The 27,619-nt window shown below is 41.5% G+C and overlaps 23 non-coding genes across 23 annotated transcripts; 15 read left to right on the plus strand and 8 right to left on the minus strand.

Moving 5' to 3' along the window:
- Positions 1-128: 128 nt before the first annotated feature.
- trnas-gcu (transfer RNA serine (anticodon GCU)) lies at positions 129-210 on the minus strand. The gene has a single exon. It is a non-coding gene; the product is annotated as a tRNA-Ser (tRNA).
- Positions 211-1,882: 1,672 nt separating this feature from the next.
- Positions 1,883-1,954, plus strand: trnae-cuc (transfer RNA glutamic acid (anticodon CUC)). The gene has a single exon. It is a non-coding gene; the product is annotated as a tRNA-Glu (tRNA).
- Positions 1,955-3,449: 1,495 nt separating this feature from the next.
- trnat-agu (transfer RNA threonine (anticodon AGU)) lies at positions 3,450-3,523 on the plus strand. The gene has a single exon. It is a non-coding gene; the product is annotated as a tRNA-Thr (tRNA).
- A 157-nt stretch (positions 3,524-3,680) lies between these two features.
- trnas-gcu (transfer RNA serine (anticodon GCU)) lies at positions 3,681-3,762 on the minus strand. Its single transcript has one exon. It is a non-coding gene; the product is annotated as a tRNA-Ser (tRNA).
- A 1,668-nt stretch (positions 3,763-5,430) lies between these two features.
- Positions 5,431-5,502, plus strand: trnae-cuc (transfer RNA glutamic acid (anticodon CUC)). Its single transcript has one exon. It is a non-coding gene; the product is annotated as a tRNA-Glu (tRNA).
- A 1,495-nt stretch (positions 5,503-6,997) lies between these two features.
- trnat-agu (transfer RNA threonine (anticodon AGU)) lies at positions 6,998-7,071 on the plus strand. The gene has a single exon. It is a non-coding gene; the product is annotated as a tRNA-Thr (tRNA).
- Positions 7,072-7,228: 157 nt separating this feature from the next.
- Positions 7,229-7,310, minus strand: trnas-gcu (transfer RNA serine (anticodon GCU)). Its single transcript has one exon. It is a non-coding gene; the product is annotated as a tRNA-Ser (tRNA).
- A 1,674-nt stretch (positions 7,311-8,984) lies between these two features.
- On the plus strand, positions 8,985-9,056 carry trnae-cuc (transfer RNA glutamic acid (anticodon CUC)). The gene has a single exon. It is a non-coding gene; the product is annotated as a tRNA-Glu (tRNA).
- A 1,493-nt stretch (positions 9,057-10,549) lies between these two features.
- trnat-agu (transfer RNA threonine (anticodon AGU)) lies at positions 10,550-10,623 on the plus strand. Its single transcript has one exon. It is a non-coding gene; the product is annotated as a tRNA-Thr (tRNA).
- Positions 10,624-10,780: 157 nt separating this feature from the next.
- Positions 10,781-10,862, minus strand: trnas-gcu (transfer RNA serine (anticodon GCU)). Its single transcript has one exon. It is a non-coding gene; the product is annotated as a tRNA-Ser (tRNA).
- Positions 10,863-12,535: 1,673 nt separating this feature from the next.
- trnae-cuc (transfer RNA glutamic acid (anticodon CUC)) lies at positions 12,536-12,607 on the plus strand. The gene has a single exon. It is a non-coding gene; the product is annotated as a tRNA-Glu (tRNA).
- Positions 12,608-14,103: 1,496 nt separating this feature from the next.
- trnat-agu (transfer RNA threonine (anticodon AGU)) lies at positions 14,104-14,177 on the plus strand. Its single transcript has one exon. It is a non-coding gene; the product is annotated as a tRNA-Thr (tRNA).
- Positions 14,178-14,336: 159 nt separating this feature from the next.
- On the minus strand, positions 14,337-14,418 carry trnas-gcu (transfer RNA serine (anticodon GCU)). The gene has a single exon. It is a non-coding gene; the product is annotated as a tRNA-Ser (tRNA).
- A 1,675-nt stretch (positions 14,419-16,093) lies between these two features.
- trnae-cuc (transfer RNA glutamic acid (anticodon CUC)) lies at positions 16,094-16,165 on the plus strand. Its single transcript has one exon. It is a non-coding gene; the product is annotated as a tRNA-Glu (tRNA).
- A 1,496-nt stretch (positions 16,166-17,661) lies between these two features.
- trnat-agu (transfer RNA threonine (anticodon AGU)) lies at positions 17,662-17,735 on the plus strand. Its single transcript has one exon. It is a non-coding gene; the product is annotated as a tRNA-Thr (tRNA).
- Positions 17,736-17,892: 157 nt separating this feature from the next.
- trnas-gcu (transfer RNA serine (anticodon GCU)) lies at positions 17,893-17,974 on the minus strand. The gene has a single exon. It is a non-coding gene; the product is annotated as a tRNA-Ser (tRNA).
- A 1,674-nt stretch (positions 17,975-19,648) lies between these two features.
- Positions 19,649-19,720, plus strand: trnae-cuc (transfer RNA glutamic acid (anticodon CUC)). The gene has a single exon. It is a non-coding gene; the product is annotated as a tRNA-Glu (tRNA).
- A 1,496-nt stretch (positions 19,721-21,216) lies between these two features.
- trnat-agu (transfer RNA threonine (anticodon AGU)) lies at positions 21,217-21,290 on the plus strand. The gene has a single exon. It is a non-coding gene; the product is annotated as a tRNA-Thr (tRNA).
- A 157-nt stretch (positions 21,291-21,447) lies between these two features.
- trnas-gcu (transfer RNA serine (anticodon GCU)) lies at positions 21,448-21,529 on the minus strand. Its single transcript has one exon. It is a non-coding gene; the product is annotated as a tRNA-Ser (tRNA).
- A 1,675-nt stretch (positions 21,530-23,204) lies between these two features.
- Positions 23,205-23,276, plus strand: trnae-cuc (transfer RNA glutamic acid (anticodon CUC)). Its single transcript has one exon. It is a non-coding gene; the product is annotated as a tRNA-Glu (tRNA).
- Positions 23,277-24,771: 1,495 nt separating this feature from the next.
- On the plus strand, positions 24,772-24,845 carry trnat-agu (transfer RNA threonine (anticodon AGU)). The gene has a single exon. It is a non-coding gene; the product is annotated as a tRNA-Thr (tRNA).
- A 156-nt stretch (positions 24,846-25,001) lies between these two features.
- On the minus strand, positions 25,002-25,083 carry trnas-gcu (transfer RNA serine (anticodon GCU)). Its single transcript has one exon. It is a non-coding gene; the product is annotated as a tRNA-Ser (tRNA).
- A 1,663-nt stretch (positions 25,084-26,746) lies between these two features.
- On the plus strand, positions 26,747-26,818 carry trnae-cuc (transfer RNA glutamic acid (anticodon CUC)). Its single transcript has one exon. It is a non-coding gene; the product is annotated as a tRNA-Glu (tRNA).
- The last annotated feature ends 801 nt before the right edge of the window (positions 26,819-27,619 follow it).

Raw genomic sequence — 27,619 nt, forward strand, 5'->3', positions numbered from 1 at the left:
GGCTGTTTTTGTGTTACTGTTGGGGAACATCTCTAACACAGACCAATACTGTCCTATAGTCGCAGGATAAACACTTTTGCCAAAAAAAAGAGAACGAGAAACAGTAATAATAATAAAAGGAAAAGCTACGACGAGGATGGGATTCGAACCCACGCGTGCAGAGCACAATGGATTAGCAGTCCATCGCCTTAACCACTCGGCCACCTCGTCCACAAAAAACAGTTGCTCAAACCAAAGAGGATGAAACACTCACTATTTGTTCACAGCGCGGGTGTAGAAGCCGTCATCTCTCCTAAGGAGCACACTTTATTATGGCAGTTCATTATGATTCATTGTCTGTCATTGTGTTGCAGGTGTGCATTTACACTTTATTATTTTCTTTTTTTATTTTGTCTTTATATACATGCGTACTTGTTTTTTTTTAATTTAAATCACGATATGATTTTGTATTTTCACTGCACGATTTATTATTGATTGTGTGTTTGGTTATTGTTTATTTTCACTAATTTTGAATCACGGCACTTGTGTGGAGTAGTGTTTAGAGCTCTGGAACCTTGACCGGAGGGTTGTGGGTTTAATCCCCAGTGGGGGACAATGCTGTTGTACCCTTGAGCAAGGTACTTTACCTAGATTGCTCCAGTAAAAACACAACTATATAAATGGGTAACTGTATGTAAAAATAATGTGATATCTGTATAATGTATAATGTGATATCTTGTAACAATTGTAAGTCGCCCTGGATAAGGGCGTCTGCTAAGAAATAAATAATAGTAATAATAATAACTTGCCTAGACTGCCTCTCCACCTAATTGACAATTAATATGTTGCTTTTAAAGCGCATTCCGCACGTGGGTCTTATTATTTTTAATTAAATAAATGGTTTTAAGAGACGGACAGATTGAGAGAGCAGAGCGAGCTCCAGGCAAAGAGACACGGTAACGCACAGCTGTGGAGACACGGACACAGAGGCGAGAAATTACCTGAGGGATCTGACCAAGGGACTTGTACAGCAGGTCGCTGCCGCTGAGAGACCCAACTCCGGAAGCAACTGAGAGGGAAGGCGTTGAGTTCGCTGTTTAAGGCGGATTGAACATTTAGAGGGGAAGAGGCGAATATACCTCCCCCCTCGCTAAGTGAAGTGTGCAATCTTTTGCTGCTGTGTGTGTGCTTGCTGCATCGCCCTGCTTTCGACAATTTGGATTGCTTAGCCGAAGTTCTTTTATTTTGTTTTACTTTCTTAGAGAAACGTCTCCAGTGACGGCCCTCACTAACCAGAGCTGTTGTAGCCTATTCGAGTCTCAGCTAATGCCACCGTGGAACACAGAGAAGACGGCTTTGGGACTTTCTATTGTTGTAAACTTTTCTTATTGATTGCTGCTGTTAGACAATTACATTACGTTTGTTGCTGTAACCATTTCCAACGTTACTGATATTGATATATAGCAGGTTATTTCTGTAGCCGAACCTATATTTAAGTTGTGATAGCTACTCCTGTTATGGCTATAGCTATTTGCCCATTGTTGTTGCTATTGCTGTAGCTAAATCTATATTTGAATTGTGATAATCATTGTGAATACTGCTGCTATTGATCCAACTATTCTTGTTATTGCGACCAATATTTCGTTTTTATGTTTTATATATGTGCTTGGCCATTTTAGTATATTTTAATCTGATTGTTTTAATAATTTAAATGAATCCCTTTCATGATTTATTGTCTGGCTTCCTTGTCTGCATTTCCACGGTGTTGCTACCCCGGTATTACGAACCTGTCCTAGTGACACCTGTAACAATTGCGCAGGGCCTGGGGGCTGTTCCGTTTTTGATGCGACAGCGTTGATAGCAAAGAAATTCCTGGCCAGCCGTACAAACTCCTTCAGCAACGTCCCTGGTGGTCTAGTGGTTAGGATTCGGCGCTCTCACCGCCGCGGCCCGGGTTCGATTCCCGGTCAGGGAAGTTCTTTTATGCCTATTATTATTCCGATTAAAACCACTCTCTTACTCTTCATTAATCAGATGTAGATATGTCTAATTCTTGGCTGTGCCCCGACTGCATTCAATTAAAAGCGCATCCTTTATATTATTATTATAGAGACTTTGCACATTGATTCAGAACCCCTTTTGGCATTATCTTCTTCTCAGACTGCAGAAAAGGAGTTTACAATTGCTCGTTACAAGCGAGAGGACAGCTGTAGTCTAACGACCCCCCTCTACACAATCACACAGTTAACACAATAAGTACTGACTAAAAAGATTCACGGGATTATCCTACGCACCCTCTCATTCAGTGCTCCAGTGCTGTGACGCGCAGCAAATCGGTAGGTGCGTTCAAGTACCAGTAACTCAAAAACGGAAAGAGCTAGGCACGCAGTCCACATACCAAACGAAAGAGGAGGCTCCACGATTTCCCGTGATATCTAACACGCCCAGGTGTCTTGTTCCTAGAATAAACTACAGCGTCCAGAATACAGTGGTGCCTTCACTTGCTAGGAGACAGCTGTGCGCATTGGGCGTCTTATCCATCTTGCATAAACAACACATTATGCCAAACGATGGCTAGAGGTAAAGGAAAAGCAAAATAAAGTGTTCCTATACACATTTTAATTCATTCATTTACTCCACGTGTTAGTTATATGTCGTTTTATTGCTGGGGTCCGGTCGTGTCCTTATGAGGGTCAAATGGAGGAATTTGTATTTGAAAGTGTATTTTCAGTTGTAAAGATGCAACGTGTTTAATTGTTAAGCAAATGTTTCTTATTTTAAATGAGCAATGCCGATGTTATTAAAACAGTTTCTAAATCTACATGTGTAATACATATATTGTCAATGAACATGTGTCTTATTTGAATGTGAGCAGTGTTTGTGGTGCACGATTGGGTACTGATAGTGCAGTTTTCGAGACCTGCTGCCAGTATGAACCAAGAAATGAAACGTCGCATTTCGGATTCAAACTGGAGAAACTGATGTTTGTTGAAGGACTGTGTGCAATCAGAACGGGGAGAAAGCCTTGCGGTCCAGGGGTTGTCAGCAGTAGGGGATTTAACACCTGGGAGCTGAGGATGTTACAGCCATTCATCTCCAGGGTGCTCAGCAGAGGTTCCATGTTGTAAAGGTTAGCACTCTGGACTCTGAATCCAGCCATCCGAGTTCAAGTCTCGGTGTGACCTCAATTTAACCATATGTTTTGATCATGTGAACTACCAAATGTCATATATCTAGACAAAGAGGGTACAATCGGTCATATAAAATACAATGCAGATTCCGATATCTGAGGTCGGAAATTGTTTAATAACAAGTAATACGCATTTTCAAGTGTTTCCGATTAATTTCAGAAATGTCGCGCGCTTAATTTTACAGTCCTGCATTGCAGTAGAGAATGACAGTAAAGGCATAATGTCCCTGATAGGTTTCATTTCACTGGTCTCTGACACATATTTCTTTGCGTGTGGCAGGGCGCCGTGGCTTAGATGGTTAAAGCGCCTGTCTAGTAAACAGGAGATCCTGGGTTCAAATCCCAGCGGTGCCTTTGGTTATACTATTTTTCAGCAAAGTTTAGGCTGTTTTTGTGTTACTGTTGGGGAACATCTCTAACACAGACCAATACTGTCCTATAGTCGCAGGATAAACACTTTTGCCAAAAAAAAGAGAACGAGAAACAGTAATAATAATAAAAAAAATAGCTACGACGAGGATGGGATTCGAACCCACGCGTGCAGAGTACAATGGATTAGCAGTCCATCGCCTTAACCACTCGGCCACCTCGTCCCCAAAAACCAGCTGCTCAAACCAAAGAGGATGAAACACTCACTATTTGTTCACAGCGCGGGTGTAGAAGCCGTCTAATCTCTCCTAAGGAGCACACTTTATTATGGCAGTTCATTATGATTCATTGTCTGTCATTGTGTTGCAGATGTGCATTTACACTTTATTATTTTTTTTTTATTATTTTGTGTTTATATACATGCGTGCTTGTTTTTTTTTATTTAAATCACGATATGATTTTGTATTTTCACTGCACGATTTATTATTGATTGTGTGTTTGGCTATTGTTTATTTTCACTAATTTTGAATCACGGCACTTGTGTGGAGTAGTGGTTAGAGCTCTGGACCCTTGACCGGAGGGTTGTGGGTTAAATCCCCAGTGGGGGACAATGCTGTTGTACCCTTGAGCAAGGTACTTTACCTAGATTGCTCCAGTAAAAACCCAACTGTATAAATGGGTAACTGTATGTAAAAAATAATGTGATATCTGTATAATGTGATATCTTGTAACAATTGTAAGTCGCCCTGGATAAGGGCGTCTGCTAAGAAATAAATAATAGTAATAATAATAACTTGTTTAGACTGCCTTTCCACCTAATTGACAATTAATGTGTTGCTTTTAAAGCGCATTCCGCACGTGGGTCTTATTATTTTTAATTAAATAAATGGTTTTAAGAGACGGACAGATTGAGAGAGCAGAGCGAGCTCCAGGCAAAGAGACACGGGAACGCACAGCTGTGGAGACACGGACACAGAGGCGAGAAATTACCTGAGGGATCTGACCAAGGGACTTGTACAGCAGGTCGCTGCCGCTGAGAGACCCAACTCCGGAAGCAACTGAGAGGGAAGGCGTTGAGTTCGCTGTTTAAGGCGGATTGAACATTTAGAGGGGAAGAGGCGAATATACCTCCCCCCTCGCTAAGTGAAGTGTGCAATCTTTTGCTGCTGTGTGTGTGCTTGCTGCATCGCCCTGCTTTCGACAATTTGGATTGCTTAGCCGAAGTTCTTTTATTTTGTTTTACTTTCTTAGAGAAACGTCTCCAGTGACGGCCCTCACTAACCAGAGCTGTTGTAGCCTATTCGAGTCTCAGCTAATGCCACCGTGGAACACAGAGAAGACGGCTTTGGGACTTTCTATTGTTGTAAACTTTTCTTATTGATTGCTGCTGTTAGACAATTACATTACGTTTGTTGCTGTAACCATTTCCAACGTTACTGATATTGATATATAGCAGGTTATTTCTGTAGCCGAACCTATATTTAAGTTGTGATAGCTACTCCTGTTATGGCTATAGCTATTTGCCCATTGTTGTTGCTATTGCTGTAGCTAAATCTATATTTGAATTGTGATAATCATTGTGAATACTGCTGCTATTGATCCAACTATTCTTGTTATTGCGACCAATATTTCGTTTTTATGTTTTATATATGTGCTTGGCCATTTTAGTATATTTTAATCTGATTGTTTTAATAATTTAAATGAATCCCTTTCATGATTTATTGTCTGGCTTCCTTGTCTGCATTTCCACGGTGTTGCTACCCCGGTATTACGAACCTGTCCTAGTGACACCTGTAACAATTGCGCAGGGCCTGGGGGCTGTTCCGTTTTTGATGCGACAGCGTTGATAGCAAAGAAATTCCTGGCCAGCCGTACAAACTCCTTCAGCAACGTCCCTGGTGGTCTAGTGGTTAGGATTCGGCGCTCTCACCGCCGCGGCCCGGGTTCGATTCCCGGTCAGGGAAGTTCTTTTATGCCTATTATTATTCCGATTAAAACCACTCTCTTACTCTTCATTAATCAGATGTAGATATGTCTAATTCTTGGCTGTGCCCCGACTGCATTCAATTAAAAGCGCATCCTTTATATTATTATTATAGAGACTTTGCACATTGATTCACAACCCCTTTTGGCATTATCTTCTTCTCAGACTGCAGAAAATGAGTTTACAATTGCTCGTTACAAGCGAGAGGACAGCTGTAGTCTAACGACCCCCCTCTACACAATCACACAGTTAACACAATAAGTACTGACTAAAAAGATTCACGGGATTATCCTACGCACCCTCTCATTCAGTGCTCCAGTGCTGTGACGCGCAGCAAATCGGTAGGTGCGTTCAAGTACCAGTAACTCAAAAACGGAAAGAGCTAGGCACGCAGTCCACATACCAAACGAAAGAGGAGGCTCCACGATTTCCCGTGATATCTAACACGCCCAGGTGTCTTGTTCCTAGAATAAACTACAGCGTCCAGAATACAGTGGTGCCTTCACTTGCTAGGAGACAGCTGTGCGCATTGGGCGTCTCATCCATCTTGCATAAACAACACATTATGCCAAACGATGGCTAGAGGTAAAGGAAAAGCAAAATAAAGTGTTCCTATACACATTTTTATTCATTCATTTACTCCACGTGTTAGTTATATGTCGTTTTATTGCTGGGGTCCGGTCGTGTCCTTATGAGGGTCAAATGGAGGAATTTGTGTTTGAAAGTGTATTTTCACTTGTAAAGATGCAACGTGTTTAATTTTTAAGCAAATGTTTCTTATTTTAAATGAGCAATGCCGATGTTATTAAAACAGTTTCTAAATCTACATGTGTAATACATATATTGTCAATGAACATGTGTCTTATTTGAATGTAAGCAGTGTTTGTGGTGCACGATTGGGTGCTGATAGTGCAGTTTTCGAGACCTGCTGCCAGTATGAACCAAGAAATGAAACGTCGCATTTCGGATTCAAACTGGAGAAACTAATGTTTGTTGAAGGACTGTGTGCAATCAGAACGGGGAGAAAGCCTTGCGGTCCAGGGGTTGTCAGCAGTAGGGGATTTTACACCTGGGAGCTGAGGATGTTACAGCCATTCATCTCCAGGGTGCTCAGCAGAGGTTCCATGTTGTAAAGGTTAGCACTCTGGACTCTGAATCCAGCCATCCGAGTTCAAGTCTCGGTGTGACCTCAATTTAACCATATGTTTTGATCATGTGAACTACCAAATGTCATATATCTAGACAAAGAGGGTACAATCGGTCATATAAAATACAATGCAGATTCCGATATCTGAGGTCGGAAATTGTTTAATAACAAGTAATACGCATTTTCAAGTGTTTCAGATTAATTTCAGAAATGTCGCGCGGTTAATTTTACAGTCCTGCATTGCGTAGAGAATGACAGTAAAGGCAATAATGTCCCTGATAGGTTTCATTTCACAGGTCTCTGACACATATTTCTTTGCGTGTGGCAGGGCGCCGTGGCTTAGATGGTTAAAGCGCCTGTCTAGTAAACAGGAGATCCTGAGTTCAAATCCCAGCGGTGCCTTTGGTTATACTATTTTTCAGCAAAGTTTAGGCTGTTTTTGTGTTACTGTTGGGGAACATCTCTAACACAGACCAATACTGTCCTATAGTCGCAGGATAAACACTTTTGCCAAAAAAAAGAGAACGAGAAACAGTAATAATAATAAAAGAAAAAGCTACGACGAGGATGGGATTCGAACCCACGCGTGCAGAGCACAATGGATTAGCAGTCCATCGCCTTAACCACTCGGCCACCTCGTCCCCAAAAACCAGTTGCTCAAACCAAAGAGGATGAAACACTCACTATTTGTTCACAGCGCGGGTGTAGAAGCCGTCTAATCTCTCCTAAGGAGCACACTTTATTATGGCAGTTCATTATGATTCATTGTCTGTCATTGTGTTGCAGGTGTGCATTTACACTTTATTATTTTCTTTTTTTATTTTGTCTTTATATACATGCGTACTTGTTTTTTTTTAATTTAAATCACGATATGATTTTGTATTTTCACTGCACGATTTATTATTGATTGTGTGTTTGGTTATTGTTTATTTTCACTAATTTTGAATCACGGCACTTGTGTGGAGTAGTGTTTAGAGCTCTGGAACCTTGACCGGAGGGTTGTGGGTTTAATCCCCAGTGGGGGACAATGCTGTTGTACCCTTGAGCAAGGTACTTTACCTAGATTGCTCCAGTAAAAACCCAACTATATAAATGGGTAACTGTATGTAAAAATAATGTGATATCTGTATAATGTATAATGTGATATCTTGTAACAATTGTAAGTCGCCCTGGATAAGGGCGTCTGCTAAGAAATAAATAATAGTAATAATAATAACTTGCCTATACTGCCTCTCCACCTAATTGACAATTAATATGTTGCTTTTAAAGCGCATTCCGCACGTGGGTCTTATTATTTTTAATTAAATAAATGGTTTTAAGAGACGGACAGATTGAGAGAGCAGAGCGAGCTCCAGGCAAAGAGACACGGGAACGCACAGCTGTGGAGACACGGACACAGAGGCGAGAAATTACCTGAGGGATCTGACCAAGGGACTTGTACAGCAGGTCGCTGCCGCTGAGAGACCCAACTCCGGAAGCAACTGAGAGGGAAGGCGTTGAGTTCGCTGTTTAAGGCGGATTGAACATTTAGAGGGGAAGAGGCGAATATACCTCCCCCCTCGCTAAGTGAAGTGTGCAATCTTTTGCTGCTGTGTGTGTGCTTGCTGCATCGCCCTGCTTTCGACAATTTGGATTGCTTAGCCGAAGTTCTTTTATTTTGTTTTACTTTCTTAGAGAAACGTCTCCAGTGACGGCCCTCACTAACCAGAGCTGTTGTAGCCTATTCGAGTCTCAGCTAATGCCACCGTGGAACACAGAGAAGACGGCTTTGGGACTTTCTATTGTTGTAAACTTTTCTTATTGATTGCTGCTGTTAGACAATTACATTACGTTTGTTGCTGTAACCATTTCCAACGTTACTGATATTGATATATAGCAGGTTATTTCTGTAGCCGAACCTATATTTAAGTTGTGATAGCTACTCCTGTTATGGCTATAGCTATTTGCCCATTGTTGTTGCTATTGCTGTAGCTAAATCTATATTTGAATTGTGATAATCATTGTGAATACTGCTGCTATTGATCCAACTATTCTTGTTATTGCGACCAATATTTCGTTTTTATGTTTTATATATGTGCTTGGCCATTTTAGTATATTTTAATCTGATTGTTTTAATAATTTAAATGAATCCCTTTCATGATTTATTATCTGGCTTCCTTGTCTGCATTTCCACGGTGTTGCTACCCCGGTATTACGAACCTGTCCTAGTGACACCTGTAACAATTGCGCAGGGCCTGGGGGCTGTTCCGTTTTTGATGCGACAGCGTTGATAGCAAAGAAATTCCTGGCCAGCCGTACAAACTCCTTCAGCAACGTCCCTGGTGGTCTAGTGGTTAGGATTCGGCGCTCTCACCGCCGCGGCCCGGGTTCGATTCCCGGTCAGGGAAGTTCTTTTATGCCTATTATTATTCCGATTAAAACCACTCTCTTACTCTTCATTAATCAGATGTAGATATGTCTAATTCTTGGCTGTGCCCCGACTGCATTCAATTAAAAGCGCATCCTTTATATTATTATTATAGAGACTTTGCACATTGATTCACAACCCCTTTTGGCATTATCTTCTTCTCAGACTGCAGAAAAGGAGTTTACAATTGCTCGTTACAAGCGAGAGGACAGCTGTAGTCTAACGACCCCCCTCTACACAATCACACAGTTAACACAATAAGTACCGACTAAAAAGAGTCACGGGATTATCCTACGCACCCTCTCATTCAGTGCTCCAGTGCTGTGACGCGCAGCAAATCGGTAGGTGCGTTCAAGTACCAGTAACTCAAAAACGGAAAGAGCTAGGCACGCAGTCCACATACCAAACGAAAGAGGAGGCTCCACGATTTCCCGTGATATCTAACACGCCCAGGTGTCTTGTTCCTAGAATAAACTACAGCGTCCAGAATACAGTGGTGCCTTCACTTGCTAGGAGACAGCTGTGCGCATTGGGCGTCTTATCCATCTTGCATAAACAACACATTATGCCAAACGATGGCTAGAGGTAAAGGAAAAGCAAAATAAAGTGTTCCTATACACATTTTAATTCATTCATTTACTCCACGTGTTAGTTATATGTCGTTTTATTGCTGGGGTCCGGTCGTGTCCTTATGAGGGTCAAATGGAGGAATTTGTATTTGAAAGTGTATTTTCAGTTGTAAAGATGCAACGTGTTTAATTGTTAAGCAAATGTTTCTTATTTTAAATGAGCAATGCCGATGTTATTAAAACAGTTTCTAAATCTACATGTGTAATACATATATTGTCAATGAACATGTGTCTTATTTGAATGTGAGCAGTGTTTGTGGTGCACGATTGGGTACTGATAGTGCAGTTTTCGAGACCTGCTGCCAGTATGAACCAAGAAATGAAACGTCGCATTTCGGATTCAAACTGGAGAAACTGATGTTTGTTGAAGGACTGTGTGCAATCAGAACGGGGAGAAAGCCTTGCGGTCCAGGGGTTGTCAGCAGTAGGGGATTTAACACCTGGGAGAGGATGTTACAGCCATTCATCTCCAGGGTGCTCAGCAGAGGTTCCATGTTGTAAAGGTTAGCACTCTGGACTCTGAATCCAGCCATCCGAGTTCAAGTCTCGGTGTGACCTCAATTTAACCATATGTTTTGATCATGTGAACTACCAAATGTCATATATCTAGACAAAGAGGGTACAATCGGTCATGTAAAATACAATGCAGATTCCGATATCTGAGGTCGGAAATTGTTTAATAACAAGTAATACGCATTTTCAAGTGTTTCCGATTAATTTCAGAAATGTCGCGCGCTTAATTTTACAGTCCTGCATTGCAGTAGAGAATGACAGTAAAGGCAATAATGTCCCTGATAGGTTTCATTTCACTGGTCTCTGACACATATTTCTTTGCGTGTGGCAGGGCGCCGTGGCTTAGATGGTTAAAGCGCCTGTCTAGTAAACAGGAGATCCTGGGTTCAAATCCCAGCGGTGCCTTTGGTTATACTATTTTTCAGCAAAGTTTAGGCTGTTTTTGTGTTACTGTTGGGGAACATCTCTAACACAGACCAATACTGTCCTATAGTCGCAGGATAAACACTTTTGCCAAAAAAAAGAGAACGAGAAACAGTAATAATAATAAAAAAAATAGCTACGACGAGGATGGGATTCGAACCCACGCGTGCAGAGCACAATGGATTAGCAGTCCATCGCCTTAACCACTCGGCCACCTCGTCCCCAAAAACCAGCTGCTCAAACCAAAGAGGATGAAACACTCACTATTTGTTCACAGCGCGGGTGTAGAAGTCGTCTAATCTCTCCTAAGGAGCACACTTTATTATGGCAGTTCATTATGATTCATTGTCTGTCATTGTGTTGCAGATGTGCATTTACACTTTATTATTTTTTTTTTTATTATTTTGTGTTTATATACATGCGTGCTTGTTTTTTTTTACTTAAATCACGATATGATTTTGTATTTTGACTGCACGATTTATTATTGATTGTGTGTTTGGCTATTGTTTATTTTCACTAATTTTGAATCACGGCACTTGTGTGGAGTAGTGTTTAGAGCTCTGGAACCTTGACCGGAGGGTTGTGGGTTTAATCCCCAGTGGGGGACAATGCTGTTGTACCCTTGAGCAAGGTACTTTACCTAGATTGCTCCAGTAAAAACCCAACTATATAAATGGGTAACTGTATGTAAAAATAATGTGATATCTGTATAATGTATAATGTGATATCTTGTAACAATTGTAAGTCGCCCTGGATAAGGGCGTCTGCTAAGAAATAAATAATAGTAATAATAATAACTTGCCTATACTGCCTCTCCACCTAATTGACAATTAATATGTTGCTTTTAAAGCGCATTCCGCACGTGGGTCTTATTATTTTTAATTAAATAAATGGTTTTAAGAGACGGACAGATTGAGAGAGCAGAGCGAGCTCCAGGCAAAGACACGGGAACGCACAGCTGTGGAGACACGGACACAGAGGCGAGAAATTACCTGAGGGATCTGACCAAGGGACTTGTACAGCAGGTCGCTGCCGCTGAGAGACCCAACTCCGGAAGCAACTGAGAGGGAAGGCGTTGAGTTCGCTGTTTAAGGCGGATTGAGCATTTAGAGGGGAAGAGGCGAATATACCTCCCCCCTCGCTAAGTGAAGTGTGCAATCTTTTGCTGCTGTGTGTGTGCTTGCTGCATCGCCCTGCTTTCGACAATTTGGATTGCTTAGCCGAAGTTCTTTTATTTTGTTTTACTTTCTTAGAGAAACGTCTCCAGTGACGGCCCTCACTAACCAGAGCTGTTGTAGCCTATTCGAGTCTCAGCTAATGCCACCGTGGAACACAGAGAAGACGGCTTTGGGACTTTCTATTGTTGTAAACTTTTCTTATTGATTGCTGCTGTTAGACAATTACATTACGTTTGTTGCTGTAACCATTTCCAACGTTACTGATATTGATATATAGCAGGTTATTTCTGTAGCCGAACCTATATTTAAGTTGTGATAGCTACTCCTGTTATGGCTATAGCTATTTGCCCATTGTTGTTGCTATTGCTGTAGCTAAATCTATATTTGAATTGTGATAATCATTGTGAATACTGCTGCTATTGATCCAACTATTCTTGTTATTGCGACCAATATTTCGTTTTTATGTTTTATATATGTGCTTGGCCATTTTAGTATATTTTAATCTGATTGTTTTAATAATTTAAATGAATCCCTTTCATGATTTATTATCTGGCTTCCTTGTCTGCATTTCCACGGTGTTGCTACCCCGGTATTACGAACCTGTCCTAGTGACACCTGTAACAATTGCGCAGGGCCTGGGGGCTGTTCCGTTTTTGATGCGACAGCGTTGATAGCAAAGAAATTCCTGGCCAGCCGTACAAACTCCTTCAGCAACGTCCCTGGTGGTCTAGTGGTTAGGATTCGGCGCTCTCACCGCCGCGGCCCGGGTTCGATTCCCGGTCAGGGAAGTTCTTTTATGCCTATTATTATTCCGATTAAAACCACTCTCTTACTCTTCATTAATCAGATGTAGATATGTCTAATTCTTGGCTGTGCCCCGACTGCATTCAATTAAAAGCGCATCCTTTATATTATTATTATAGAGACTTTGCACATTGATTCACAACCCCTTTTGGCATTATCTTCTTCTCAGACTGCAGAAAAGGAGTTTACAATTGCTCGTTACAAGCGAGAGGACAGCTGTAGTCTAACGACCCCCCTCTACACAATCACACAGTTAACACAATAAGTTCCGACTAAAAAGAGTCACGGGATTATCCTACGCACCCTCTCATTCAGTGCTCCAGTGCTGTGACGCGCAGCAAATCGGTAGGTGCGTTCAAGTACCTGTAACTCAAAAACGGAAAGAGCTAGGCACGCAGTCCACATACCAAACGAAAGAGGAGGCTCCACGATTTCCCGTGATATCTAACACGCCCAGGTGTCTTGTTCCTAGAATAAACTACAGCGTCCAGAATACAGTGGTGCCTTCACTTGCTAGGAGACAGCTGTGCGCATTGGGCGTCTTATCCATCTTGCATAAACAACACATTATGCCAAACGATGGCTAGAGGTAAAGGAAAAGCAAAATAAAGTGTTCCTATACACATTTTTATTCATTCATTTACTCCACGTGTTAGTTATATGTCGTTTTATTGCTGGGGTGCGGTCGTGTCCTTATGAGGGTCAAATGGAGGAATTTGTGTTTGAAAGTGTATTTTCACTTATAAAGATGCAACGTGTTTAATTTTTAAGCAAATGTTTCTTATTTTAAATGAGCAATGCCGATGTTATTAAAACAGTTTCTAAATCTACATGTGTAATACATATATTGTCAATGAACATGTGTCTTATTTGAATGTAAGCAGTGTTTGTGGTGCACGATTGGGTGCTGATAGTGCAGTTTTCGAGACCTGCTGCCAGTATGAACCAAGAAATGAAACGTCGCATTTTGGATTCAAACTGGAGAAACTGATGTTTGTTGAAGGACTGTGTGCAATCAGAACGGGGAGAAAGCCTTGCGGTCCAGGGGTTGTCAGCAGTAGGGGATTTAACACCTGGGAGCTGAGGATGTTACAGCCATTCATCTCCAGGGTGCTCAGCAGAGGTTCCATGTTGTAAAGGTTAGCACTCTGGACTCTGAATCCAGCCATCCGGGTTCAAGTCTCGGTGTGACCTCAATTTAACCATATGTTTTGATCATGTGAACTACCAAATGTTATATATCTAGACAAAGAGGGTACAATCGGTCATATAAAATACAATGCAGATTCCGATATCTGAGGTCGGAAATTGTTTAATAACAAGTAATACGCATTTTCAAGTGTTTCAGATTAATTTCAGAAATGTCGCGCGGTTAATTTTACAGTCCTGTATTGCAGTAGAGAATGACAGTAAAGGCAATAATGTCCCTGATAGGTTTCATTTCACAGGTCTCTGACACATATTTCTTTGCGTGTGGCAGGGCGCCGTGGCTTAGATGGTTAAAGCGCCTGTCTAGTAAACAGGAGATCCTGGGTTCAAATCCCAGCGGTGCCTTTGGTTATACTATTTTTCAGCAAAGTTTAGGCTGTTTTTGTGTTACTGTTGGGGAACATCTCTAACACAGACCAATACTGTCCTATAGTCGCAGGATAAACACTTTTGCCAAAAAAAAAAGAGAACGAGAAACAGTAATAATAATAAAAGAAAAAGCTACGACGAGGATGGGATTCGAACCCACGCGTGCAGAGCACAATGGATTAGCAGTCCATCGCCTTAACCACTCGGCCACCTCGTCCCCAAAAACCAGTTGCTCAAACCAAAGAGGATGAAACACTCACTATTTGTTCACAGCGCGGGTGTAGAAGCCGTCTAATCTCTCCTAAGGAGCACACTTTATTATGGCAGTTCATTATGATTCATTGTCTGTCATTGTGTTGCAGGTGTGCATTTACACTTTATTATTTTCTTTTTTTATTTTGTGTTTATATACATGCGTGCTTGTTTTTTTTTTTATTTAAATCACGATATGATTTTGTATTTTCACTGCACGATGTATTATTGATTGTGTGTTTGGCTATTGTTTATTTTCACTAATTTTGAATCACGGCACTTGTGTGGAGTAGTGTTTAGAGCTCTGGAACCTTGACCGGAGAGTTGTGGGTTTAATCCCCAGTGGGGGACAATGCTGTTGTACCCTTGAGCAAGGTACTTTACCTAGATTGCTCCAGTAAAAACCCAACTATATAAATGCGTAACTGTATGTAAAAATAATGTGATATCTGTATAATGTATAATGTGATATCTTGTAACAATTGTAAGTCGCCCTGGATAAGGGCGTCTGCTAAGAAATAAATAATAGTAATAATAATAACTTGCCTATACTGCCTCTCCACCTAATTGACAATTAATATGTTGCTTTTAAAGCGCATTCCGCACGTGGGTCTTATTATTTTTAATTAAATAAATGGTTTTAAGAGACGGACAGATTGAGAGAGCAGAGCGAGCTCCAGGCAAAGAGACACGGGAACGCACAGCTGTGGAGACACGGACACAGAGGCGAGAAATTACCTGAGGGATCTGACCAAGGGACTTGTACAGCAGGTCGCTGCCGCTGAGAGACCCAACTCCGGAAGCAACTGAGAGGGAAGGCGTTGAGTTCGCTGTTTAAGGCGGATTGAACATTTAGAGGGGAAGAGGCGAATATACCTCCCCCCTCGCTAAGTGAAGTGTGCAATCTTTTGCTGCTGTGTGTGTGCTTGCTGCATCGCCCTGCTTTCGACAATTTGGATTGCTTAGCCGAAGTTCTTTTATTTTGTTTTAATTTCTTAGAGAAACGTCTCCAGTGACGGCCCTCACTAACCAGAGCTGTTGTAGCCTATTCGAGTCTCAGCTAATGCCACCGTGGAACACAGAGAAGACGGCTTTGGGACTTTCTATTGTTGTAAACTTTTCTTATTGATTGCTGCTGTTAGACAATTACATTACGTTTGTTGCTGTAACCATTTCCAACGTTACTGATATTGATATATAGCAGGTTATTTCTGTAGCCGAACCTATATTTAAGTTGTGATAGCTACTCCTGTTATGGCTATAGCTATTTGCCCATTGTTGTTGCTATTGCTGTAGCTAAATCTATATTTGAATTGTGATAATCATTGTGAATACTGCTGCTATTGATCCAACTATTCTTGTTATTGCGACCAATATTTCGTTTTTATGTTTTATATATGTGCTTGGCCATTTTAGTATATTTTAATCTGATTGTTTTAATAATTTAAATGAATCCCTTTCATGATTTATTGTCTGGCTTCCTTGTCTGCATTTCCACGGTGTTGCTACCCCGGTATTACGAACCTGTCCTAGTGACACCTGTAACAATTGCGCAGGGCCTGGGGGCTGTTCCGTTTTTGATGCGACAGCGTTGATAGCAAAGAAATTCCTGGCCAGCCGTACAACCTCCTTCAGCAACGTCCCTGGTGGTCTAGTGGTTAGGATTCGGCGCTCTCACCGCCGCGGCCCGGGTTCGATTCCCGGTCAGGGAAGTTCTTTTATGCCTATTATTATTCCGATTAAAACCACTCTCTTACTCTTCATTAATCAGATGTAGATATGTCTAATTCTTGGCTGTGCCCCGACTGCATTCAATTAAAAGCGCATCCTTTATATTATTATTATAGAGACTTTGCACATTGATTCACAACCCCTTTTGGCATTATCTTCTTCTCAGACTGCAGAAAAGGAGTTTACAATTGCTCGTTACAAGCGAGAGGACAGCTGTAGTCTAACGACCCCCCTCTACACAATCACACAGTTAACACAATAAGTACCGACTAAAAAGAGTCACGGGATTATCCTACGCACCCTCTCATTCAGTGCTCCAGTGCTGTGACGCGCAGCAAATCGGTAGGTGCGTTCAAGTACCAGTAACTCAAAAACGGAAAGAGCTAGGCACGCAGTCCACATACCAAACGAAAGAGGAGGCTCCACGATTTCCCGTGATATCTAACACGCCCAGGTGTCTTGTTCCTAGAATAAACTACAGCGTCCAGAATACAGTGGTGCCTTCACTTGCTAGGAGACAGCTGTGCGCATTGGGCGTCTTATCCATCTTGCATAAACAACACATTATGCCAAACGATGGCTAGAGGTAAAGGAAAAGCAAAATAAAGTGTTCCTATACACATTTTAATTCATTCATTTACTCCACGTGTTAGTTATATGTCGTTTTATTGCTGGGGTCCGGTCGTGTCCTTATGAGGGTCAAATGGAGGAATTTGTATTTGAAAGTGTATTTTCAGTTGTAAAGATGCAACGTGTTTAATTGTTAAGCAAATGTTTCTTATTTTAAATGAGGAATGCCGATGTTATTAAAACAGTTTCTAAATCTACATGTGTAATACATATATTGTCAATGAACATGTGTCTTATTTGAATGTGAGCAGTGTTTGTGGTGCACGATTGGGTACTGATAGTGCAGTTTTCGAGACCTGCTGCCAGTATGAACCAAGAAATGAAACGTCGCATTTCGGATTCAAACTGGAGAAACTGATGTTTGTTGAAGGACTGTGTGCAATCAGAACGGGGAGAAAGCCTTGCGGTCCAGGGGTTGTCAGCAGTAGGGGATTTAACACCTGGGAGCTGAGGATGTTACAGCCATTCATCTCCAGGGTGCTCAGCAGAGGTTCCATGTTGTAAAGGTTAGCACTCTGGACTCTGAATCCAGCCATCCGAGTTCAAGTCTCGGTGTGACCTCAATTTAACCATATGTTTTGATCATGTGAACTACCAAATGTCATATATCTAGACAAAGAGGGTACAATCGGTCATATAAAATACAATGCAGATTCCGATATCTGAGGTCGGAAATTGTTTAATAACAAGTAATACGCATTTTCAAGTGTTTCCGATTAATTTCAGAAATGTCGCGCGCTTAATTTTACAGTCCTGCATTGCAGTAGAGAATGACAGTAAAGGCAATAATGTCCCTGATAGGTTTCATTTCACTGGTCTCTGACACATATTTCTTTGCGTGTGGCAGGGCGCCGTGGCTTAGATGGTTAAAGCGCCTGTCTAGTAAACAGGAGATCCTGGGTTCAAATCCCAGCGGTGCCTTTGGTTATACTATTTTTCAGCAAAGTTTAGGCTGTTTTTGTGTTACTGTTGGGGAACATCTCTAACACAGACCAATACTGTCCTATAGTCGCAGGATAAACACTTTTGCCAAAAAAAAGAGAACGAGAAACAGTAATAATAATAAAAAAAATAGCTACGACGAGGATGGGATTCGAACCCACGCGTGCAGAGCACAATGGATTAGCAGTCCATCGCCTTAACCACTCGGCCACCTCGTCCCCAAAAACCAGCTGCTCAAACCAAAGAGGATGAAACACTCACTATTTGTTCACAGCGCGGGTGTAGAAGTCGTCTAATCTCTCCTAAGGAGCACACTTTATTATGGCAGTTCATTATGATTCATTGTCTGTCATTGTGTTGCAGATGTGCATTTACACTTTATTATTATTTTTTTTTATTATTTTGTGTTTATATACATGCGTGCTTGTTTTTTTTTACTTAAATCACGATATGATTTTGTATTTTCACTGCACGATTTATTATTGATTGTGTGTTTGGCTATTGTTTATTTTCACTAATTTTGAATCACGGCACTTGTGTGGAGTAGTGTTTAGAGCTCTGGAACCTTGACCGGAGGGTTGTGGGTTTAATCCCCAGTGGGGGACAATGCTGTTGTACCCTTGAGCAAGGTACTTTACCTAGATTGCTCCAGTAAAAACCCAACTATATAAATGGGTAACTGTATGTAAAAATAATGTGATATCTGTATAATGTATAATGTGATATCTTGTAACAATTGTAAGTCGCCCTGGATAAGGGCGTCTGCTAAGAAATAAATAATAGTAATAATAATAACTTGCCTATACTGCCTCTCCACCTAATTGACAATTAATATGTTGCTTTTAAAGCGCATTCCGCACGTGGGTCTTATTATTTTTAATTAAATAAATGGTTTTAAGAGACGGACAGATTGAGAGAGCAGAGCGAGCTCCAGGCAAAGACACGGGAACGCACAGCTGTGGAGACACGGACACAGAGGCGAGAAATTACCTGAGGGATCTGACCAAGGGACTTGTACAGCAGGTCGCTGCCGCTGAGAGACCCAACTCCGGAAGCAACTGAGAGGGAAGGCGTTGAGTTCGCTGTTTAAGGCGGATTGAGCATTTAGAGGGGAAGAGGCGAATATACCTCCCCCCTCGCTAAGTGAAGTGTGCAATATTTTGCTGCTGTGTGTGTGCTTGCTGCATCGCCCTGCTTTCGACAATTTGGATTGCTTAGCCGAAGTTCTTTTATTTTGTTTTACTTTCTTAGAGAAACGTCTCCAGTGACGGCCCTCACTAACCAGAGCTGTTGTAGCCTATTCGAGTCTCAGCTAATGCCACCGTGGAACACAGAGAAGACGGCTTTGGGACTTTCTATTGTTGTAAACTTTTCTTATTGATTGCTGCTGTTAGACAATTACATTACGTTTGTTGCTGTAACCATTTCCAACGTTACTGATATTGATATATAGCAGGTTATTTCTGTAGCCGAACCTATATTTAAGTTGTGATAGCTACTCCTGTTATGGCTATAGCTATTTGCCCATTGTTGTTGCTATTGCTGTAGCTAAATCTATATTTGAATTGTGATAATCATTGTGAATACTGCTGCTATTGATCCAACTATTCTTGTTATTGCGACCAATATTTCGTTTTTATGTTTTATATATGTGCTTGGACATTTTAGTATATTTTAATCTGATTGTTTTAATAATTTAAATGAATCCCTTTCATGATTTATTGTCTGGCTTCCTTGTCTGCATTTCCACGGTGTTGCTACCCCGGTATTACGAACCTGTCCTAGTGACACCTGTAACAATTGCGCAGGGCCTGGGGGCTGTTCCGTTTTTGATGCGACAGCGTTGATAGCAAAGAAATTCCTGGCCAGCCGTACAAACTCCTTCAGCAACGTCCCTGGTGGTCTAGTGGTTAGGATTCGGCGCTCTCACCGCCGCGGCCCGGGTTCGTTTCCCGGTCAGGGAAGTTCTTTTATGCCTATTATTATTCCGATTAAAACCACTCTCTTACTCTTCATTAATCAGATGTAGATATGTCTAATTCTTGGCTGTGCCCCGACTGCATTCAATTAAAAGCGCATCCTTTATATTATTATTATAGAGACTTTGCACATTGATTCACAACCCCTTTTGGCATTATCTTCTTCTCAGACTGCAGAAAAGGAGTTTACAATTGCTCGTTACAAGCGAGAGGACAGCTGTAGTCTAACGACCCCCCTCTACACAATCACACAGTTAACACAATAAGTACCGACTAAAAAGAGTTACGGGATTATCCTACGCACCCTCTCATTCAGTGCTCCAGTGCTGTGACGCGCAGCAAATCGGTAGGTGCGTTCAAGTACCAGTAACTCAAAAACGGAAAGAGCTAGGCACGCAGTCCACATACCAAACGAAAGAGGAGGCTCCACGATTTCCCGTGATATCTAACACGCCCAGGTGTCTTGTTCCTAGAATAAACTACAGCGTCCAGAATACAGTGGTGCCTTCACTTGCTAGGAGACAGCTGTGCGCATTGGGCGTCTTATCCATCTTGCATAAACAACACATTATGCCAAACGATGGCTAGAGGTAAAGGAAAAGCAAAATAAAGTGTTCCTATACACATTTTTATTCATTCATTTACTCCACGTGTTAGTTATATGTCGTTTTATTGCTGGGGTCCGGTCGTGTCCTTATGAGGGTCAAATGGAGGAATTTGTGTTTGAAAGTGTATTTTCACTTGTAAAGATGCAACGTGTTTAATTTTTAAGCAAATGTTTCTTATTTTAAATGAGCAATGCCGATGTTATTAAAACAGTTTCTAAATCTACATGTGTAATACATATATTGTCAATGAACATGTGTCTTATTTGAATGTAAGCAGTGTTTGTGGTGCACGATTGGGTGCTGATAGTGCAGTTTTCGAGACCTGCTGCCAGTATGAACCAAGAAATGAAACGTCGCATTTCGGATTCAAACTGGAGAAACTGATGTTTGTTGAAGGACTGTGTGCAATCAGAACGGGGAGAAAGCCTTGCGGTCCAGGGGTTGTCAGCAGTAGAGGATTTTACACCTGGGAGCTGAGGATGTTACAGCCATTCATCTCCAGGGTGCTCAGCAGAGGTTCCATGTTGTAAAGGTTAGCACTCTGGACTCTGAATCCAGCCATCCGGGTTCAAGTCTCGGTGTGACCTCAATTTAACCATATGTTTTGATCATGTGAACTACCAAATGTCATATATCTAGACAAAGAGGGTACAATCGGTCATATAAAATACAATGCAGATTCCGATATCTGAGGTCGGAAATTGTTTAATAACAAGTAATACTCATTTTCAAGTGTTTCAGATTAATTTCAGAAATGTCGTGCGCTTAAATTTACAGTCCTGCATTGCAGTAGAGAATGACAGTAAAGGCAATAATGTCCCTGATAGGTTTCATTTCACAGGTCTCTGACACATATTTATTTGCGTGTGGCAGGGCGCCGTGGCTTAGATGGTTAAAGCGCCTGTCTAGTAAACAGGAGATCCTGGGTTCAAATCCCAGCGGTGCCTTTGGTTATACTATTTTTCAGCAAAGTTTAGGCTGTTTTTGTGTTACTGTTGGGGAACATCTCTAACACAGACCAATACTGTCCTATAGTCGCAGGATAAACACTTTTGCCAAAAAAAAGAGAACGAGAAACAGTGATAATAATAAAAGAAAAAGCTACGACGAGGATGGGATTCGAACCCACGCGTGCAGAGCACAATGGATTAGCAGTCCATCGCCTTAACCACTCGGCCACCTCGTCCCCAAAAACCAGTTGCTCAAACCAAAGAGGATGAAACACTCACTATTTGTTCACAGCGCGGGTGTAGAAGCCGTCTAATCTCTCCTAAGGAGCACACTTTATTATGGCAGTTCATTATGATTCATTGTCTGTCATTGTGTTGCAGGTGTGCATTTACACTTTATTATTTTCTTTTTTTATTTTGTGTTTATATACATGCGTGCTTGTTTTTTTTTTTATTTAAATCACGATATGATTTTGTATTTTCACTGCACGATTTATTATTGATTGTGTGTTTGGCTATTGTTTATTTTCACTAATTTTGAATCACGGCACTTGTGTGGAGTAGTGTTTAGAGCTCTGGAACCTTGACCGGAGAGTTGTGGGTTTAATCCCCAGTGGGGGACAATGCTGTTGTACCCTTGAGCAAGGTACTTTACCTAGATTGCTCCAGTAAAAACCCAACTATATAAATGCGTAACTGTATGTAAAAATAATGTGATATCTGTATAATGTATAATGTGATATCTTGTAACAATTGTAAGTCGCCCTGGATAAGGGCGTCTGCTAAGAAATAAATAATAGTAATAATAATAACTTGCCTAGACTGCCTCTCCACCTAATTGACAATTAATATGTTGCTTTTAAAGCGCATTCCGCACGTGGGTCTTATTATTTTTAATTAAATAAATGGTTTTAAGAGACGGACAGATTGAGAGAGCAGAGCGAGCTCCAGGCAAAGAGACACGGGAACGCACAGCTGTGGAGACACGGACACAGAGGCGAGAAATTACCTGAGGGATCTGACCAAGGGACTTGTACAGCAGGTCGCTGCCGCTGAGAGACCCAACTCCGGAAGCAACTGAGAGGGAAGGCGTTGAGTTCGCTGTTTAAGGCGGATTGAGCATTTAGAGGGGAAGAGGCGAATATACCTCCCCCCTCGCTAAGTGAAGTGTGCAATCTTTTGCTGCTGTGTGTGTGCTTGCTGCATCGCCCTGCTTTCGACAATTTGGATTGCTTAGCCGAAGTTCTTTTATTTTGTTTTACTTTCTTAGAGAAACGTCTCCAGTGACGGCCCTCACTAACCAGAGCTGTTGTAGCCTATTCGAGTCTCAGCTAATGCCACCGTGGAACACAGAGAAGACGGCTTTGGGACTTTCTATTGTTGTAAACTTTTCTTATTGATTGCTGCTGTTAGACAATTACATTACGTTTGTTGCTGTAACCATTTCCAACGTTACTGATATTGATATATAGCAGGTTATTTCTGTAGCCGAACCTATATTTAAGTTGTGATAGCTACTCCTGTTATGGCTATAGCTATTTGCCCATTGTTGTTGCTATTGCTGTAGCTAAATCTATATTTGAATTGTGATAATCATTGTGAATACTGCTGCTATTGATCCAACTATTCTTGTTATTGCGACCAATATTTCGTTTTTATGTTTTATATATGTGCTTGGCCATTTTAGTATATTTTAATCTGATTGTTTTAATAATTTAAATGAATCCCTTTCATGATTTATTGTCTGGCTTCCTTGTCCGCATTTCCACGGTGTTGCTACCCCGGTATTACGAACCTGTCCTAGTGACACCTGTAACAATTGCGCAGGGCCTGAGGGCTGTTCCGTTTTTGATGCGACAGCGTTGATAGCAAAGAAATTCCTGGCCAGCCGTACAAACTCCTTCAGCAACGTCCCTGGTGGTCTAGTGGTTAGGATTCGGCGCTCTCACCGCCGCGGCCCGGGTTCGATTCCCGGTCAGGGAAGTTCTTTTATGCCTATTATTATTCCGATTAAAACCACTCTCTTACTCTTCATTAATCAGATGTAGATATGTCTAATTCTTGGCTGTGGCCCGACTGCATTCAATTAAAAGCGCATCCTTTATATTATTATTATAGAGACTTTGCACATTGATTCACAACCCCTTTTGGCATTATCTTCTTCTCAGACTGCAGAAAAGGAGTTTACAATTGCTCGTTACAAGCGAGAGGACAGCTGTAGTCTAACGACCCCCTCTACACAATCACACAGTTAACACAATAAGTACCGACTAAAAAGAGTCACAGGATTATCCTACGCACCCTCTCATTCAGTGCTCCAGTGCTGTGACGCGCAGCAAATCGGTAGGTGCGTTCAAGTACCTGTAACTCAAAAACGGAAAGAGCTAGGCACGCAGTCCACATACCAAACGAAAGAGGAGGCTCCACGATTTCCCGTGATATCTAACACGCCCAGGTGTCTTGTTCCTAGAATAAACTACAGCGTCCAGAATACAGTGGTGCCTTCACTTGCTAGGAGACAGCTGTGCGCATTGGGCGTCTTATCCATCTTGCATAAACAACACATTATGCCAAACGATGGCTAGAAGTAAAGGAAAAGCAAAATAAAGTGTTCCTATACACATTTTTATTCATTCATTTACTCCACGTGTTAGTTATATGTCGTTTTATTGCTGGGGTCCGGTCGTGTCCTTATGAGGGTCAAATGGAGGAATTTGTATTTGAAAGTGTATTTTCACTTGTAAAGATGCAACGTGTTTAATTGTTAAGCAAATGTTTCTTATTTTAAATGAGCAATGCCGATGTTATTAAAACAGTGTCTAAATCTACATGTGTAATACATATATTGTCAATGAACATGTGTCTTATTTGAAAGTGAGCAGTGTTTGTGGTGCACTATTGGGTGCTGATAGTGCAGTTTTCGTGACCTGCTGCCAGTATGAACCAAGAAATGAAACGTCGCATTTTGGATTCAAACTGGAGAAACTGATGTTTGTTGAAGGACTGTGTGCAATCAGAACGGGGAGAAAGCCTTGCGGTCCAGGGGTTGTCAGTAATAGGGGATTTAACACCTGGGAGCTGAGGATGTTACAGCCATTAATCTCCAGGGTGCTCAGCAGAGGTTCCATGTTATAAAGGTTAGCACTCTGGACTCTGAATCCAGCCATCCGAGTTCAAGTCTCGGTGTGACCTCAATTTAACCATATGTTTTGATCATGTGAACTACCAAATGTCATATATCTAGACAAAGAGGGTACAATCGGTCATATAAAATACAATGCAGATTCCGATATCTGAGGTCGGACATTCTTTAATAACAAGTAATAAGCATTTTCAAGTGTTTCAGATTAATTTCAGAAATGTCGCACGCTTAATTTTACAGTCCTGCATTGCAGTAGAGAATAACAGTAAAGGCAATAATGTCCCTGATAGGTTTCATTTCACAGGTCTCTGACACATATTTGTTGGCGTGTGGCAGGGCGCCGTGGCTTAGATGGTTAAAGCGCCTGTCTAGTAAACAGGAGATCCTGGGTTCAAATCTCAGCGGTGCCTTTGGTTATACTATTTTTCAGCAAAGTTTAGGCTGTTTTTGTGTTACTGTTGGGGAACATCTCTAACACAGACCAATACTGTCCTATAGTCGCAGGATAAACACTTTTGCCAAAAAAAAGAGAACGAGAAACAGTAATAATAATAATAAAAAAGCTACGACGAGGATGGGATTCGAACCCACGCGTGCAGAGCACAATGGATTAGCAGTCCATCGCCTTAACCACTCGGCCACCTCGTCCCCGAAAACCAGTTGCTCAAACCAAAGAGGATGAAACACTCACTATTTGTTCACAGCGCGGGTGTAGAAGCCGTCTAATCTCTCCTAAGGAGCACACTTTATTATGGCAGTTCATTATGATTCATTGTCTGTCATTGTGTTGCAGGTGTGCATTTACACTTTATTTATTTTTTTATTATTTTGTGTTTATATACATGCGTGCTTGTTTTTTTTAATTTAAATCACGATATGATTTTGTATTTTCACTGCACGATTTATTATTGATTGTGTGTTTGGCTATTGTTTATTTTCACTAATTTTGAATCACGGAACTTGTGTGGAGTAGTGGTTAGAGCTCTGGACCCTTGACCGGAGGGTTGTGGGTTCAATCCCCAATGGGGGACAATGCTGTTGTACCCTTGAGCAAGGTACTTTACCTAGATTGCTCCAGTAAAAACCCAACTGTATAAATGGGTAACTGTATGTAAAAATAATGTGATATCTGTATAATGTATAATGTGATATCTTGTAACAATTGTAAATCGCCCTGGATAAGGGCGTCTGTTAAGAAATAAATAATAGTAACTTGCCTAGACTGCCTCTCCACTTAATTGACAATTAATATGTTGCTTTTAAAGCGCATTCCTCACGTGGGTCTTATTATTTTTAATTAAATAAATGGTTTTAAGAGACGGACAGATTGAGAGAGCAGCGCGAGCTCCAGGCAAAGAGACACGGGAACGCACAGCTGTGGAGACACGGACACAGAGGCGAGAAATTACCTGAGGGATCTGAGCAAGGGACTTGTACAGCAGGTCGCTGCCGCTGAGAGACCCAACTCCGGAAGCAACTGAGAGGGAAGGCGTTGAGTTCGCTGTTTAAGGCGGATTGAGCATTTAGAGGGGAAGAGGCGAATATACCTCCCCCCTCGCTAAGTGAAGTGTGCAATCTTTAGCTGCTGTGTGTGTGCTTGCTGCATCGCCCTGCTTTCAACAATTTGGATTGCTTAGCCGAAGTTCTTTTATTTTGTTTTACTTTCTTAGAGAAACGTCTCCAGTGACGGCCCTCACTAACCAGAGCTGTTGTAGCCTATTCGAGTCTCAGCTAATGCCACCGTGGAACACAGAGAAGACGGCTTTGGGACTTTCTATTGTTGTAAACTTTTCTTATTGATTGCTGCTGTTAGACAATTACATTACGTTTGTTGCTGTAACCATTTCCAACGTTACTGATATTGATATATAGCAGGTTATTTCTGTAGCCGAACCTATATTTAAGTTGTGATAGCTACTCCTGTTATGGCTATAGCTATTTGCCCATTGTTGTTGCTATTGCTGTAGCTAAATCTATATTTGAATTGTGATAATCATTGTGAATACTGCTGCTATTGATCCAACTATTCTTGTTATTGCGACCAATATTTCGTTTTTATGTTTTATATATGTGCTTGGCCATTTTAGTATATTTTAATCTGATTGTTTTAATAATTTAAATGAATCCCTTTCATGATTTATTGTCTGGCTTCCTTGTCCGCATTTCCACGGTGTTGCTAGCCCGGTATTACGAACCTGTCCTAGTGACACCTGTAACAATTGCGCAGGGCCTGGGGGCTGTTCCGTTTTTGATGCGACAGCGTTGATAGCAAAGAAATTCCTGGCCAGCCGTACAAACTCCTTCAGCAACGTCCCTGGTGGTCTAGTGGTTAGGATTCGGCGCTCTCACCGCCGCGGCCCGGGTTCGATTCCCGGTCAGGGAAGTTCTTTTATGCCTATTATTATTCCGATTAAAACCACTCTCTTACTCTTTATTAATCAGATGTAGATATGTCTAATTCTTGGCTGTGGCCCGACTGCATTCAATTAAAAGCGCATCCTTTATATTATTATTATAGAGACTTTGCACATTGATTCACAACCCCTTTTGGCATTATCTTCTTCTCAGACTGCAGAAAAGGAGTTTACAATTGCTCGTTACAAGCGAGAGGACAGCTGTAGTCTAACGACCCCCCTCTACACAATCACACAGTTAACACAATAAGTACCGACTAAAAAGAGTCACGGGATTATCCTACGCACCCTCTCATTCAGTGCTCCAGTGCTGTGACGCGCAGCAAATCGGTAGGTGCGTTCAAGTACCTGTAACTCAAAAACGGAAAGAGCTAGGCACGCAGTCCACATACCAAACGAAAGAGGAGGCTCCACGATTTCCCGTGATATCTAACACGCCCAGGTGTCTTGTTCCTAGAATAAACTACAGCGTCCAGAATACAGTGGTGCCTTCACTTGCTAGGAGACAGCTGTGCGCATTGGGCGTCTTATCCATCTTGCATAAACAACACATTATGCCAAACGACGGCTAGAGGTAAAGGAAAAGCAAAATAAAGTGTTCCTATACACATTTTTATTCATTCATTTACTCCACGTGTTAGTTATATGTCGTTTTATTGCTGGGGTCCGGTCGTGTCCTTATGAGGGTCAAATGGAGGAATTTGTATTTGAAAGTGTATTTTCACTTGTAAAGATGCAACGTGTTTAATTGTTAAGCAAATGTTTCTTAT

This window comes from Acipenser ruthenus, chromosome 21, assembly GCF_902713425.1.
Source record: "Acipenser ruthenus chromosome 21, fAciRut3.2 maternal haplotype, whole genome shotgun sequence".
NCBI classification, from domain to species: Eukaryota; Metazoa; Chordata; class Actinopteri; order Acipenseriformes; family Acipenseridae; genus Acipenser; species Acipenser ruthenus.